Genomic DNA, 17,865 nt, shown 5'->3' on the forward strand with positions numbered 1-17,865 from the left:
TTCTCCAGAGGATCTTCCCAACTGAGGGATTGAAACCAGGTCTCCCGCATTATAGGCAGATTCTTTACCAGCTGCGCCACAAGTGAAGCCCAAGAATACTGGAGTGGGTAGTCTATCCCTTCTCCAGTGGATCTTCCCAACCCAGGGAGCGAACCGGGGTTCCCTGCATTGCAGGCAGATTTTTACTGACTGAACTATTAGGGAAGCCCCATATATTTTATTATAATAAGTTCTTATAAATGGGGATTGAATCTTGTCAAATGCTTTTTCTGTATGTAATTAGATGATCATATAATTTTTTATCCTTCATTTTGTTAATGTGTCTATGATATTGATTGCTTTGTGGGTGTTGGACACCCTTGCCTCCCTGGGATAAATCTCATTCACTTATAGTATATGATTCTTTTAATGTATTGCTGAATTTGGTTTGCTGCTCTTTTTATGAGGAATTCTGCATCTGTGTTCATTAGTGATAATAGCCTCTGTGTGTGTGTGTGTGTGTGTGTGTGTGTGTGTGTGTGTGTATTGTCTTTCTCTGATTTGATATTAGGGTCAGGTTGGCCTCAAAAAAATAAATAAATAAATAAATAAAGAGTTAAGAAGTATTCTTGCCTCTTTAGTTTTTTGGAAGGGTTTAGGAAGGCTAGCCAGAGAAGGCGATGGCACCCCACTCCAGTATTCTTGCCTGGAAAATCCCATGGACAGAGGAGCCTGGTGGGCTGCAGTCCATGGGGTTGCGAAGAGTCGGACACGACTGAGCGACTTCCCTTTCACTTTTCACTTTCATGCATTGGAGAAGGAAATGGCAACCCACCCCAGTGTTCTTGCCTGGAGAATCCCAGGGACGGGGGAGCCTGTTGGGTTGCCGTCTATGGGGTCATACAGAGTCGGACACGACTGAAGCGATGCAGCAGCAGCAGCAGCAGCAGCAGCAGCAGCAGGAAGGCTAGCGATGGACGTGAATCTGAGTGAACTCCGGGACTTGGTGATGGACAGGGAGCCCTGGCATGCTGCGATTCATGGGGTTGCGGAGTCGGACACGACTGAGCGACTGAACTGAACTGAGGAAGGCTAGCTACTCAATCTTCTTTGAATGTTTGTGGAATTCATCTGTGAAGTCTACCCGTCCTAGACGTTTGCTTTTGGGGAGCGTTGATTACTGTTTAAATTTCCTTACTAGTCATCAATCTATTAAGGCTTTCTTTCGCTTTATGATTCAGTCTGGAAAGGTTGCATGATTCTAAGAACTTACCCATTTCTTTTACGTTGTTTAATTTGTTGGCATGTAACTACTTATAGTATTCTCTTATAATTCTTTGTATTTTGGTGGTATCCATTGTAAGCTTTCCTCTTTCATTTATGATTTTATCTGCGCCTTCTTTTTTTTCTTAGTCCAGTTTAAGGTTTGTCAATTTTGCTTCTCATTTCAAAGTACTAGCACTTAGTTTCATTGATCTTCTCTGTTGCCTTTTAAGTCTCTATTTGAATTTATTTCTGATCTGATCTTTATTATTTCTTTTCTTCTACTTCCTCTGAGCTTTGCTTGTTCTTCTTTTTCTAGTTTCTTTATGTGTAAGTTAGATTATTGCTTAAAGTTTTTCTTGAGGTTAGCCTGTATTGCTATAAAATTCTCGCTTAGCAGTACTTTTGCTGCATCCTGAATTTTGGTATGTTGCATCTTCATTTTCATTTGTCTTCATGTCTTTTAAATTTCTTCTTTGACTTCTTCATTGACACAATAGTTGTTCAGGAGCATGTTGTTTGGTCACCACATATTTGCGATTTTTCCAGTTTTCTTATTGTCGTTGATTTCTAGTTTGTACCACTGTAGCTGGAAAAATGATTGTTATGATTTCAATCTTCTTAAATTTGTTGAAACTTGTTCTGTGTCTCCACATATACTCTATCTTTGAGAATGTTCCATGTACACTTGAGAAATGTGTATTCTGCATTTGGATGGCATGCTCTGTACAGATCTAAGTTCACCTGGCGTATGTTTCATTTAAGGCCACTGTTTCCTTGTTTACTTTCTGTCTGGATGATCTATCCATTGATGTAATTGAAGTATTAAAGTCCCCTACCATTACTGTGTTGCTTTCAATTTCTCACTTTAAATCTGTTAATAAATGTTTTAAACATATTAGTTCCTATGTTACATGCTCATATATTAATATTATAAGTATGCCTTCTTGATGGATTGTCCCCTTTATCGTGATATAAGTTCATCTTTGTCTCTTGTTACCTTTTTTGGCTTAAACTATGTTTTGTCTGATGTGGGTATGGCTGCACCCATTTTTTTTTTTTACTACCATTTGCCTGAATTATCATCCTGCATCCTTTCATTTTGAATGTATGTTTGTCTTTAGAGCTGAGATGAATCTCCTGGAGGCAGCATATATTTGGGTGTTTTTAAAAAATCCATATAACCAATCTATGTCTTTTGATTGATGCTTCAATCCATTTACAGGAAGAGTGATTGTATAAATAAGATTTTATAGTGATATTTTGGCTTTTGTTTTCTAGATGCTCTTTATCTCCTTGATTTCTTTATCCTTATATTTCATCCTGCCATTTTACCTTGGTGGTTTTCCATGATGTCACCAAAGCCATTGACTGTGTAGATCACAACAAACTATGGAAAATTCTTCAAGAGATAGGAATACCAGATCACCTTACCTACCTCCTGAGAAATCTATATGCAGATCAAGAAGCAATAGTTAGAACCAGACATGGAACAACAGACTGGTTCCAAATTGGGAAAGGAGTACATCAAGGCTGTATATTGTCACCCTGCTTATTTATCTTATATGCAGACTACATCATGCAAAATGCTGAGCTGGATGAAGCACAAGCTGGAATCAAGATTGCCAGGAGAAATATCAATAACCTCAGATATGCAGATGACACCACCTTTATGGCAGAAAGCAAAGAAGAACTAAAGAGCTTCTTGGTGAAAGTGAAAGAAGAGAGTGAAAAAGTTGGCTTAAAGCTCAGTATTCAGAAAACAAAGATCATGGCATCTGGTCCCACCATTTCATGGGAAATAGATGGAGAAACAGTGGAAACAGTGTCAAACTTTATTTTGGGGGTTCTAAAATCACTGCCAGAGAAGGCAATGGCACCCCACTCCAGTACTCTTGCCTGGAAAATCCCATGGATGGAGGAGCCTGGTAGGCTGCAGTCCATGGGGTCGCTAAGAGTCGGATATGACTGAGTGACTTCACTTTCACTTTTCACTTTCATGCATTGGAGAAGGAAATGACAACCCACTCCAGTCTTCTTGCCTGGAGAATCCCAGGGACAGGGGAGCCTGGTGGAGTGCCGTCTATGGGGTCGCCAGAGTCAGATGCAAATGGTGACTTCAGGCATGAAATTAAAAGACGCTTGCTCCTTGGAAGAAAAGCTTTGATTAGCCTAGCCAGCATATTAAAAAGCAGAGGCATTACTTTGTCAACAAAGGTCCATCTAGTCAAGGCTGTGGTTTTTCCAGTGGGCCAAATAATTGATACTTTTGAACTGTGGTGTTGGAGAAGACTCCTGAGAGTCCCTTGGAATGCACGGAGATCCAACTAGTCAATCCTAAAGGAAATCAGTCCTGAATATTCATTGGAAAGACTGATGCTGAAGTTGAAACTCCAATACTTTGGGACCTGATGTGAAGAACTGACTCATTGAAAAAGACCCTGATGCTGGGAAAGATTGAAAGTGGGAGGAGAAGGGGACAACAGAGGATGAAATGGTTGGATGGCATCACCGACTCGATGAGTTTGAGCAAGCTCCAGGAGTTGGTGATGGACAGGGAAGCCTGGTGTGCTGCAGTCCATGGGGTTGCAAAGAGTCGGACACAACTGAGTGACTGAACTGAACATGTTTTTCTCAGTTTCTCTTTAATGTTTTGTGTCTTGGCTCTTGACTTTTTTTGTTTATGTGTGGTTGCCATGAATTTTGTATAAGATGTTTCCTAGATAAAAATATTCCTTTTTCTGATGATAGTATCCTATCTTCATTGGCCTACATGTGTTTTGTCCTTTTCCTCTTTTTTTTTTTTAAAATTTTGGTCTCAATTTTTTTTTTTACTGTTGTGAGTTTGTTAGCAAGTATAGTTATTTTCACTGCTGTTTTCCCATTAATAATCAAGTTGGAATTAAGTGTTAAACAGTCTATTCTGATATAGAGTTGCAGTTTTCTTATTTTTTCTGTTTATCACCATACTAAAAGTTTCATGTACTTTTTCCTTTTGTTTCAGATAGAAGAGCTCTCAGAATTTATTGTAAGGAGAGTTGAGTGGTAATAAACTCCTTCAGCTTTAGTTTATCTGGAAAAGCCTTTATTTCTCTCTCATATCTAAATGATAGCTTTGCTCAATATAATATTTTTGGCTGACTATTTTTTATCTTTAAATATTTTTGGATGTCACTCCATTCTCTCCTAATCAGTACAATTTCTGTGAAGAAATCAGTTGATAATGAGATGAGGGTACCTTTCTAGGTAACTGTCTTTTTTACTCGCTGCTGCTGCTGCTAAGTCGCTTCAGTTGTGTCCGACTCTGTGCGACCCCATAGACGGCAGCCCACCAGGCTCCCCTGTCCCTGGGATTCTCCAGGCAAGAACACTGGAGTGGGTTGCCATTTCCCTCTCCAGTGCATGGCTGCCTTTAAAATTCTTTATTTATCATTGATAGTTTTAATATAATGTGTCTTGGAGAACGTATTTTTGTGTTGAGATAATCAACTGTTCTCTTAGCTTTGTGAATTTGGATATCCAGTTCCTTACCAGATTTGGGAAGCTCTCAGCTATTATTAAAGTGAAAGTGAAAGTTGCTCTGTCCTGTCCGACTCTTTGCGACCCTATGGACTATACAGTCCATGAAATTCTCTAGGCCGGAATACTGGGGTGGGTAGCCTTTCCCTTGCCCAGGGGATCTGCCCAACCTAGGGACTGAACCCAGGTCTTCCACGTTGCAGGCAGATTCTTTACCAGCTGAGCCACAAGGAAAGGCTCAGAATCTGCCTGTAATCAAACCCAGGAGATCTGGGTTTGATCCCTGGGTCAGGAAGATCCCCTGGAGAAGGAAATGGCAATCCACTCCAGGATTCTTGCCCCAATCCCATGGGCAGAGGAGCCGGTGGGCTATAGTCCATGGGGTTACAAAGAACTGGACAAAACTAAGTGACTAACATACAAACACAGCTATTAATTCTCTAAATAAACTCTCTGTTCCCATCTCCTACTATTTTTATCTGGAATGCTCTTTATACTTAAGTTGCCTCTCCTAATGAAGTTTTTGTATAATTTCTTTATTTGTAAAAACCTTTCTTATTATGTAAAGATTTTTAAATTATTTCTAACAGTATCGCTTGTTGATAACTATAGGTATTTCTTTTGTTTTCCGGTAGGTGGTGCTATAGCACAAGTTTTGGGTTTCTTTTACCTGCGCTGCCTCTGGCTGTATTTGAGAATCTGCAGTTTGCACCCTCCGCCAACTCTGCCTCTGCGGTGCGTGTTGCTGATGCCCTCATTGTAGCCGCACATGCCTCTGGGGTTGCTGGTGGCTTGTTGCTGCTGGTGTTCCTGATCTTGCTGGTGTTGCCACCAGGGGCACCAGGATGGTGGGTGCCTCTGCTCCGTGGGGTTGTTGGGTTTGTGGGTATTGTCGCTGTCGGCCCAGGGGCCAGAGTCGAGGCTACTGCGATGGCTGGAGGGACCCGAGTCACAGGTTTCTGCTGCTGCTGCTGCTCAGTTCCTTGTGGCCACTGTAGCTGGGAGGCCGGCATCGTGTGCTACACTTTCTCTGCTGCGACAGGTTCTTTGGAGCTGCAGGCTAAGCCACCAAGACCAGGGCCTCGATCTCAGGCACTGCTTCTACCATCCCCTACCTCCTCTCTGTTCCAGTTGCCCACCTTTAGCTGCACAGGTGTGTGACTCTCTCTGGCATCTGGATGTGTTGGGCAGGGAAATCTTTGCTGAAAGATGGATATTTTACTAGTTGTAGATTGAAGGGGAGAGACACAAAGGGAGAATCTCAGGCTACCACAATGCCAATATCACCCACAGTCATGTCCTTCAGCCAAGACAGATTAAATGCTGGGAATTGAGAGAAGCAGTGACTGATTCAGACTGATGAAGCAATGACAGTGATCCATGACAATGAGGGCTATTTCTGAAGCCTAGGGACTGACAAATGTAGTTGAGGGAAAAGTGCAATTCTATAAATAAATGAATAAAATTTTACTCTGAAGTCTGAAGAGGCAACTTTTGATTGTGAGCAAGATCAAAAGTAGTTACCAAAAGCACTGTTTACCAAAAGCACTGTTTACCAAAAGCACAATTTATTAGCACTTAGAAATGGAACTAGGCCATCTAAATATAAATGGCAGACTGAAGATAGATGTTTGTTTCCATTTATTTCTTAAGACTCAAAAATCACAATAAAGAATTTTAAAATGCATAAATCTGAATTTGTATGACAGTTTATGCAAGGGACCCATATTTTTTGAAGCAAAAAATGTAATACACGCATAGTTACTGATCTAGAAGTCTACAGAAAGTGAAAGATAAGTTTGTGATAGAATAAAGCAAAAAAGTCAAGGAGAAGTAGGCCTATCCACTATAAACCTGGAGAGGCTTAGGAAAGGGGGGCAGGGGTAGGGATCGCCACAGTGCTTGAAAGGGAGAATAATAAGTACAATTAATGGGAACTCCTTTCACCTCCCTGGATCATATAATTTGACATATGACAATATACCAACCTAACCTCTACTATATGTGAGACTGGAGTATTCCTACCTGGAGAAAATTATGTATTCTTTAAAGAGAAGAAGTGAAGTGAAGTCACTCAGTTGTGTCCAACTCTTTGTGACTCCGTGGACTGTAGCCTACCAGGCTCCTCCATCCATGGGATTCTCCAGGCAAGAATACTGGAGTGGGTTGCCATTTCCTTCTCCAGGGGATCTTCCCGACCCAGGGAGTGAACCTTGGTCTCCCGCACTGGAGGCAGACGCTTTAACCTCTGAGCCACCGGGGAAGCCTTAAAGAGAAGAACTTACTCATAATGACAATTAGAGGTCTCAAAATAAAGCAGGTAGCTTGATGACCAATCACCTAGTAGAATAGCCTACCAGCTGACGAGGTGCTTCACCTCCAACCCAAATAGAGATTTCCCAAATAGCTTTTTCAGTGTCTGTCTCTTTTGCCAAACCAAGATACCATATGCCGTCCTTTCTATGGTCACTTCCCCTATCTCCTTGTCTGTTTGATGGACTCATATTTATCCTTCAGGACTCAGCTCAAATGCCAGCTCTTTTATGGTTTCTCAGAGAATAAGTACATCCTCCCCCTGTCTGTCATGCCACATTACACATTAGACACCTTATTGCCTTCATAACTTGAATCTAGGTATGTCTCCTTCTCATTTGGCTGTGGATCTTTCAAATATAAGGCCTATATTCTTTTCAGGTCTGTCTTCTCAACCTCTATCCAGGTGCATGGAACAAAGAAGGATTGAATCTTAAACTATTTTTAATGTCAGTTAGATACAGTGAGAACTTGTACTAGCTAAAAGAATTTTCTTTGAAACCTGAGCCACTATGACCATAAAACAAAAATTTAAGTTCCTGAGAAATGATCAAGATTGTATATAATGGAGTGTCACCATTAATATAATTGTATAATTGAAGAAGTGAGAACCTGTTGGGAACAGAACTGGTATAATGTGCAATATAAAAAGTGTGTGTTAGCTGCTCAGTCATATCCAACTTTTTTGTGACCCCATGGACTATAGCTTGCCTGGCTCCTCTGTCCATGGAATTTTCCAGGCAAGAATGCTGGAGTGGGTTGCCATTCCCTTCCCTGATAGCTCAGCTGGTAAAGAATCCGCCTGCAATACGGGAGACCCGGGTTCGATCCCTGGGTCGGGAAGATCCCCTGAAGAAGGGAAAGGCTACCCACTCCAGTATTCTGGCCTGGAGAATTCCATGGACTGTATGGTCTACAGGGTCGCAGAGAGTCAGACACGACTGAGCAACTTTCACTCACTCACTCTCCAGGGGATCTTCCTGACCCAGGGCTTGAACCTGGGTCTTCTGCATTGCAGGCTGATTTTTGACCGTCTGAGCCACCAGGCAAAAGTATAAAAAGTATTGAATAAAATTCAATTGTTTCCTGAGAATACTTATTTTTTATTCTCTATTCATATATATTTTTTCACAAGTCCACATTTAGAGACCGTGTAATTTTGTTCTGTGTATATAAAACTCTTGGTCTTCTATAAACCAGGCAGTGACATGTATTCCCTGGCTAGCCATTTCTTGTTTTGGAGTTAGGACTTGGAGAATAGTCTTAGGAACCATTTTCTATTGGGAAACTTTTCTAACTTTGGGGAACTCTTGGGATTTATTAGCTATGTTTCTAAAGCTTGATCATTAACAGACAGAGGTTTCAAGGAATTATTGGAATGGAATTAATGCTATTTTTCTTATTATGATTGGTAAGGCTACACGACATCCCTTCCTAACTTACATAATCCCATTGATCTGTCTCCATAATCATGCTTTTATTTGGGGGATAATTTAATTCCATAAAATTATACAGACATATTAGAAAAAAGTGAATATATATAAAAATATAGTACATATAAATACACTTTATTTCATATAACTGATAACTTCATAAATGTTGTGTTACTCACTGTTTCTCTAACATTTAATATAATGCAGAGAAATACAGAATAGATGCTTAGTAAATATTTGCTACATAAGTGAAACATAAAATCAGGTAAGCATTTCATCATCTCGTTAGATAGAATTTTTATAATGCGCCTCTAAATTTTGAACCAGTTCAATAGTTTTGATTGTTGTATGAATTTAACACAATATTGTTAAGCAACTATATGCCAGTTGAAAAATAAATAAAAATTTTTTTTTAATTCCATAATAAGAACCATGTGGTATTGGTGAAAGAACAGACAAATCGATCAATGGAACGTACGAGAGAATTCAGAAATAGAGTGACATATATAAAGTCAGCTGATCCTGGCAAAGGAGCAAAGGCAATAAATAAAAACAGTCTTTTCAACAAATGATGCTAGGACTGGACATGCACTCACAAAAAAAAAAAAAAAAATCTGGACACAGACCTTATACCCTTCACAAAAATTAAACTCAAAATGGAGCACAGCCCTAAATGTAAAATGCAAAACTATAAAACTTCTAGAACATAATATAGGAGAAAACCTAGATGACCTTGAGTGTGGTGATAAGTAAGATATAACATGAAACGTAGGATCCATGAAAGAAAATACTGATATACTGGACTTCATTAAAATTATAAATTTCTGCTCTATGGAACAAAAAAGACCAAGAGAATGAGCTTGGAAGCAACCAAGATGTTCTTCAGTAGATAGTACATCCAGACAATAGAATATTATTCAGTGCTAAAAAGAAATGAGCTATCAAGGCCATGAAAAGACATGAAGAAAATTTAAATGAGTATTACTAAGTGAAAGAAGTCAATCTTAAAAGGATACATATTGTATGATTTCCAACTATGTGGATTCCAGCTAGGATTTCTAACATCCTAGAAAAAGCAAAACTGTGGAGGCAATAGAAAGATCAGTGATTGCCAGGGGTTAAGAAAGAAGGAGATGAATAGGAGGAGCACAGAGAATTTTTAGGGCAGTGAAAATTTTCTATATAATACTATAAAAGTGAAAACATATCATTATACATTTGTGCAGACCCATAGAATGTACACCACCAGGAATGAATGAGCCCTAATGTGAGTAAACACATTCTCTTTCTGCAGGCCTATTTTTGAACATTCTATTTATTTAATTTGTCTTACTTTTTATTCAGGTATGATTGCTGCACTATTTATTGAGGCAATATAAGATGTTTTGATTGGCTGACATGGTAAAGCTATTTCTCCTGCATTACTTTTCTTTTTTCAGAGAAATTCTTAGGGCTTAGTTGTGTGTGTGTGTGTGTGTGTGTGTGTGTGTGTGTGTGTTTACAGCTGCCCAAGTTCATTATATGGATACACTTTTATTGAACTAATCCTGTTTACACATACTTGCTTATACTTTTTTGATTTTACAAACAACACTGCATAACTGCAGTTTTATAGATATTCAAGTATTTCCAAAGAATGAGTTTAATTTATTAAACAAACAAATGAAATAAATATTTATTTTTCCAGGACTTTAACATCACCTGAATAGTTAAAATTTTTGGCATTTTATTGAGATTGAATTTCACTAAGTTTATAAATTAACTTACAGAGAATTGATATTGATAACATGTATTGATTATACTTACATTTATGATATTGATTCTTATCAAAGAATATGATATATGATATTGATTCATATCAAAAATGGTATACCTTTCCATTTTTTTGAGTCACTTTTGTATATATACTTCAGAAGTATTTTAAAATTTCCTTCTTATGATACACACATTTCTTAGCAAGTTTATCCCTAAGCATTTTGTTATTTTTGTTGTTATTTTACTGCAGTCTTTTCTTTTATTATATCTTCTTAAGTGGCAGTTGGTTAGGTTGTTGAAAAACAAAATTCAGCTGAGTAAATCTGAAGATCTAATTGATTTTATTCAATGATTCATGAATCAGGCAGCATCCCATCTAGCAAGTAGAAAAGAACTCTAAACAGCTATAGAAAAAGAAAGATTTTTATAGACAGAAGCAGGCAGGCACACGGGAAAAAGTGAACTATCTCATCTTTCTTTGGAAAATGGACGGTATCTATCAGGCAGAACACTTCACTACTGTAGACCAGAAAATTCTAGATTGGCTGATTAAGATTACATTCCTGGGGGAAATTGAAACTGCAATTGGGTTAGATATTAAATTTCAGTTTAGTATGGGCTTAGCACAAGTCACTCCATTTTGAGCCTGTTGTTTCTCTTATCAAACATTTTTAAGCATTTTAAAATATATAGAATGCTACTGAATTTCATATTTATGTACTATTCTTCCTTACAAATTTCTTTTATGTTTGTGGGATGTTTTCTAATCAATTTCGGGATTTCTAAGAATTCAATCATAGTTCTTCTCTTTAATGTTTATATCTCTCACTTCTTTCCTTTGTGTAACTGCATTGCGTGGTACTTTCAGGGCAATTGTACAAATAATAGTGGTGATTGGGGATGTACCTGACTTGAGTGAAAATAGACTTATTTTATCTGTCCATATTTACTCATATCTATTTATATTATTCTATTCATATTCCATAATCCATTTACATTAGGAATGGATGTGAACTTTTATATAAGAAGGTCCTTTAAATGAGTAGATATTCATATGATTCTGTCCTCAAATGTAATAATATGGATAATTTCGTTAATAAATTTCTTAATGTTAAAACATTTTTGCATTTCTGTGATAAGTTTCTTTAGGACATAATATATATTGTTATTGTTTTTTTACTGAGATGATGGATTCTAGTTTGTAAAATTTTATTTAGAATTTTTTTGTTTTATTCATTAGTGGGCTGAATATGTTGTTCTGTTCCTTTCTCCCTTCGTTCCTTTCTCTTCTCTTTCCTTCTTTCTTTTCTTTCCTTTTAAAATCTTTCAGTCTTGCTTTCTCAAAAATAATTGGAAATTTTCCCCCTATCTCTATGCAACAGCATGGATTTATCTGTTATTTGGAATTTTGGTGAAATTATTTGTGTCTTGGGTTAGTTGGTGATGGACAGGGAGGCCTGGTGTGCTGTGATTCATGGGATCGCAAAGAGTCGGACACGACTGAGAGACTGAACTAAACTGAACTGTGTTTTCTGAGGGAGAGTCAGTTGTTTAACTTTATTTCTTTTATGGAAATTTTTTGGATTTTACATCTATATCTATATCTATATATCAGTTCAGTTCAGTCGCTCAGTCGTGTCCAACTCTTTGCGACCCCATGAATCGCAGCACGCCAGGCCTCTCCCTGTTCATCACCATCTCCTGGAGTTCACTCAGACTCACGTCCATCGAGTCCGTGATGCCATCCAGCCATCTCATCCTCTGTTGTCCCCTTCTCCTCCTGCCCCCAATCCCTCCCAGCATCAAAGTCTTTTCTAATGAGTCAACTCTTCACATGAGGTGGCCAAAGTACTGGAGTTTCAGCTTTAGCATCATTCCTTCCAAAGAAATCCCAGGGTTGATCTCCTTCAGAATGGACTGGTTGGATCTCCTTGCAGTCCAAGGGACTCTCAAGAGTCTTCTCCAACACCACAGTTCAAAAGCATCAATTCTTCAGCACTCAGCCTTCTTCACAGTCCAACTCTCACATCCATACATGACTACTGGAAAAACCATAGCCTTGACTAGATGGACCTTAGTCGGCAAAGTAATGTCTCTGCTTTTGAATATGCTATCTAGGTTGGTCATAACTTGCTTCCAAGGAGTAAGCGTCTTTTAATTTCATGGCTGTAGTCACCATCTGCAGTGATTTTGGAGCCCCCCAAAATAAAGTCTGACATTGTTTCCACTGTGTCCCCATCTATTTCCCATGAAGTGATGGGGCCGGATGCCATGATCTTCGTTTTCTGAATGTTGAGCTTTAAGCCAACTTTTTTACTCTCCTCTTTCACTTTCATCAAGAGGCTTTTTAGTTCCTCTTCACTTTCTGCCATAAGGGTGGTGTCATCTGCATATCTGAGGTTATTGATATTTCTCCTGGCAATCTTGATTCCAGCTTGTGTTTCTTCCAGTCCAGCGTTTCTCATGATGTACTCTGCATATAAGTTAAATAAGCAAGGTGACAATATACTGCCTTGACGTACTCCTTTTCCTATTTGGAACCAGTCTGTTGTTCCATGTCCAGTTCTAACTGTTGCTTCCTGACCTGCATACAGATTTCTCAAGAGGGAGGGCTGGTATTCCCATCTCTTGAAGAATTTTCCACAGTTTATTGTGATCCACACAGTCAAAGGCTTTGGCATAGTCAATAAAGCAGAAATAGATGTTTTTCTGGAACCCTCTTGCTTTTTCCATGATCCAGCGGATGTTGGCAATTTGATCTCTGGTTCCTCTGCCTTTTCTAAAACCAGCTTGAACATCAGGAAGTTCATGGTTCACGTATTGCTGAAGCCTGGCTTGGAGAATTTTGAGCATTACTTTACTAGCATGTGAGATGAGTGCAATTGTACGATAGTTTGAGCATTCTTTGGCATTGCCTTTCTTCGGGATTGGAATGAAAACTGACCTTTTCCAGTCCTGTGGCCGCTGCTGAGTTTTCCAAATTTGCTGGCATATTGAGTGCAGCACTTTCACAGCATCATCTTTCAGGATTTGAAATAGCTCAACTGGAATTCCATCACCTCCACTAGCTTTGTTCATAGTGATGCTTTCTGAGGCCCACTTGACTTCACATTCCAGGAGGTCTGGCTCTAGGTGAGTGATCACACCATCGTGATTATCTGGCTCATGAAGATCTTTTTTGTACAGTTCTTCTGTGTGTTCTTACCACCTCTTCTTAATATCTTCTGCTTCTGTTAGGTCCATACCATTTTGGTCCTTTATCGAGCCCATCTTTGCATGAAATGTTCCCTTGGTATCTCTAATTTTCTTGAAGAGATCTCTAGTCTTTCCCATTCTGTTGTTTTCCTCTATTTCTTTGCACTGATCGCTGAAGAAGGCTTTCTTATCTCTTCTTGCTATTCTTTGGAACTCTGCATTCAGATGCTTATATCTTTCCTTTTCTCCTTTGCTTTTCACCTCTGTTCTTTCCACAGCTATTTGTAAAGCTACCCCAGACAGCCATTTTGCCCTTTTGCATTTCTTTTCCATGGGGATGGTTTTGATCCCTGTCTCCTGTACAACGTCACAAACCTCATTCCATAGTTCATCAGGCACTCTATCTCTCAGATCTAGGCCCTTAAATCTATTTCTCACTTCCACTGTATAATCATAAGGGATTTGATTTAGGTCATACCTGAGTCATCTAGTGGTTTTCCCTACTTTCTTCAATTTAAGTCTGAATTTGGTAATAAGGAGTTCATGATATATATATTCTGTAATCAGTTTTAGAATTTTTTCTTAGAAAATTATCTATTTAACCAAAATTTGTGAACTTTATTTCCATGGATTGGACCAAATTTCTTTCTTATGGTTTTTAAATTTCCTCTTTTTAACTGGCTATTTATAGGCAGCATATTTTTTTTCTCATTTTTCCTATTTTAGGTTAGCTAATAATTTATATGTCTTATTATTTTTATCCTTTGTTCAGATACAATTTTGTGATTTACTTATTAATTTTATAACTGTATTTATCTTTTGAAAAAATTTCTTCCTTTTATTTTACTTATTCTTTCTTCAAGTTCTTGAATTATATGCTGTTTGTTTTATTCCTTCTTATTTATTGGTGTGTGTGTGTATGTACATACACTCATATCTTTACACTAGTTTTTTATGTCCATGATATGCTTCTATAATTTTCTTCTCAACCCTGCTTCAGTATATCATTAGATATGCAGTGTTTTTATTACAATTTCTCTTATTTAAAAAGTTTAAATAATTTTCAAGTGTTTTTTTTTTTTTGACATTGACCATTTTTAAAGTATTTATTGAATTTGTTACAATATTGTTTCTGTTTTGTGTTTCGTTCTTTTTTTTTTTTGGCCAGGAGGCACATGTGGGATCTTAGCTCCCCGATCAGGGATCACAACTGCACTTCCTTCATTAGAAGGTGAATTATTAACCATTGGACCACCAATGAAGTTCCTTATAATTTCTTTTAGACCATCTTTAGTTTTGTTTTTTATTTCTTTTTACCTAGAGATATTTTAAGAAGGCCTTTTAATGTTACTATTTTATAAAAAATTTTGTATAGTGAGTTCAGAAAGTGTTACCTGTATCCTGGATCATTTTTACTTTCTGAAATTTATAGTTTTTTTTTTTTTTTGAAGCAAGTTTGTAACCAGTGTCCCTGAAAGTTTCACAAGCACTTCAAAGGAAGATACATTCTCTATTTTTTGCAGAGTTCAAATATAATATTTATATATGCTTTATTAATTATGCTGTTTAGATCATCTTGATTTTGGTTAGCCTTGGATTGAGGGCAGGAGGAGAAGGGGACGACTGAGGATGAGATGGCTGGATGGCATCACGTACTCGATGGACGTGAGTCTGAGTGAACTCCAGGAGATGCTGATGGACAGGGAGGCCTGGTGTGCTGTGATTCATGGGGTCGCAAAGAGTCGGACACAACTGAGCAACTGAACTGAACTGACCTGCAGTGACTTGAAGCGGGGTTTGGGTTCCCAGCCAGAGAGTGGGCTGGGTCATGGTGGTGAAAGCACCAGGTCCTAGCCATGAGACCAATTGTCAGTGACAAGGACCCTGAGCTTCGGCTTTACAGAAAAGAATTTCCACAAAGACAGAAAGTAGTGATGCAAGTTAAGTGTTTATTAGGAGGCAAAGGAATACAGTACATGTGGATAGGTACATGGTTAGATCCAGGGGGAGGGTCCCTGAGTCACCCTTGTGGCAGTTTGAATTACTTTTATGGGATTTTTCTTCTGGGTGTCTGGTGGCCAATCATTCTGATTTGCCTGGTTTACAATCCATATTTGATGTATCTTAGGATCATCCTACCAGGTGTGTGCATGCATCTCTTGGACAAGATGGATTTTACTGAAAAGACGTATGGGTAGAATATACCTTAACAATCTGTGTACTTGTTTTTGTTTGTTCATTTGTTCTGTTCTCATTGAGTAAAACTTAATTCTCATAGTAATATTTATTTCTGTTTCTCTTGACATCCACTATTATTTTTTCTATACACATTGATACAATGTTATTTGGTTCATATTGATTTTTAACTATTTTAAAAATAACATATTTATAGGAAAGTGTTATTAATCACATGTGTATTGTTTGATGAATTATTTCAAAATGATCATTCTTGAGTCAGTACTACCAAAAAAAGTATTTAGAATATTTCCAAACAAGATAGTTTAGCCAATTCTTTTTTAAAATGGAGTTTTGTAAATTTACTGAGTAGAATGTGTTTCAGTGGTGACCATGTAGAAAATCAGACTATGCCACCCCAAAAATATGGCTCTAGGAAACCAGAATATGCCTCTTTGGCCTAAGGATAATTTTGAGCTGATTATTTTGAAAAAGACCAGACACAAGAGGAGCTCTGAAAACATGGTAAGCCACCATTTTTGTAAAGGAAATTTACATCTATAAATTTATATTCTCCATTTGTAACAGCATCTTTCTTAGTACCAGGAAGAGCAGGATGACTTTAAATCACAAGAGACTCTTGTCAGTGGAGAAGGCAAGGACTTAAGTCTGCATAGTAAACATTTTTCTTGTTTTCCATACTTTGTCCGGTCACCTTCCCTTAACTGGCCTCCCCCACACCCTTCTTTCTTTGTATATGCTGAGATGGTATTTAAGCCCCAGTTCTAAATTATCTCTTTGAGTTACTCATTCTCTGAGTTTTCCTGTATGTATATAGATGCTAATACCCTTCTCTGATTTTTTCTTGTTAATTTGTCTTTTGTTACAGGGCCCCCGCCTAGAACTTAGAAGTGAGTGAGTGAAGTCGCTCAGTCGTGTCCGACTGTTTGTGACCCCGTGGACTGTAGCCCACCAGGCTCCTCTGTCCATGGGATTCTCCAGGCAAGAATACTGGAGTGGGTTGCCATTTCCTTCTCCCGGGGATCTTCCCGACCCAGGGATGTAACCCAGGTCTCCTGCATTGCAGGCAGACGCTTTAACCTCTGAGCCACCAGGGAAGTCCCTAGAACTTAGAAGGGTAGAGGGAAAAGGATTTCATCCTCCCCTTCAACCATTTTGGCTCAGTATTCTCTGGCATCTCACTCTTACAATCTCACACTGGGAAACTTGGCTTAAAGTATATCTTTTAATTTGGCTCTGTTTTATTATTTTGTTCTTCTACTTGGAGAAATATGTTCACGTGAATGTTGGATCTCTTGCTGTCTTCTGTCTTCCGTTATTTTCTTTCTAATTCCTTTTAGCTCTCTATTTCCATTTTATTCTGGTCATTTTTTTCCATTTCTACCTTTTTGTTCCTTGCTTTGTTTTCTATATATTTTTCAATGTTTTACTTTCCTTGTAATTCTGCCTTCATTTCAGTTAAAATGTTTTCTTCTGTTTCTTTTCTTAAATCTGTCAGATCATATGTATAATCTTCTTGTAGTTCTTTTATATGTTTCCCTAAGGCTTTTTCCCATTAAGGAATTAATGTGTTAAGTTTCTAATACAATTATTGGTGAAATATATGATCATAATTTTCATCTGCTTTGTTGTTCCTGTTTTTGGTAAATGCTTTCTTTGTTACCAAATGTTGCTGCCATTTCCATCCTCTCTGCCTTAGATTATTTTGTCAACTTTTGTCAATTTTTTGTTAGTTTCTTTTTAATTCACCCATCACTGAATTAATTGGGTTGTCTTGGTCTGTTCAGGCTGCTATAACAAAAATATGACTTATAAATGAAAGATATTTATTTCTGGAGGCTGGCAAAGCTAAGATCAATGTGCTGGCAGTTGAGATCTGGTGAGGACTGCTTCATAGACAGCTGTCTTTTTGCTATAACCTCCCATGGCGGAAAGTATGAGGGAGCTCTGTGGAGTTTCTTTCAAGTGAGAGTATTTGTTCCATTCATGAAGACTCTGCCCTCGTGACCTAAGATCCCAAAGGCTTCACCTCCTATTGCCACCACTTTTGGGGGTTGGATTTCTACATATGTATTGTGAAGGTGAAACTGTGTACCTCTGATTGAGATTTGAACCCACACAGGCAAGACTTGAACCCAGCCAAAACTGATTTTTGCAAGGCAGCAGTGAGTAGTGGCATGAAACGAGACCTTAATTCCTTACCTAGGAATTG

The sequence above is a fragment of the Budorcas taxicolor genome, chromosome 1, assembly GCF_023091745.1.
Source record: "Budorcas taxicolor isolate Tak-1 chromosome 1, Takin1.1, whole genome shotgun sequence".
In the NCBI taxonomy this organism is placed as follows: domain Eukaryota; kingdom Metazoa; phylum Chordata; class Mammalia; order Artiodactyla; family Bovidae; genus Budorcas; species Budorcas taxicolor.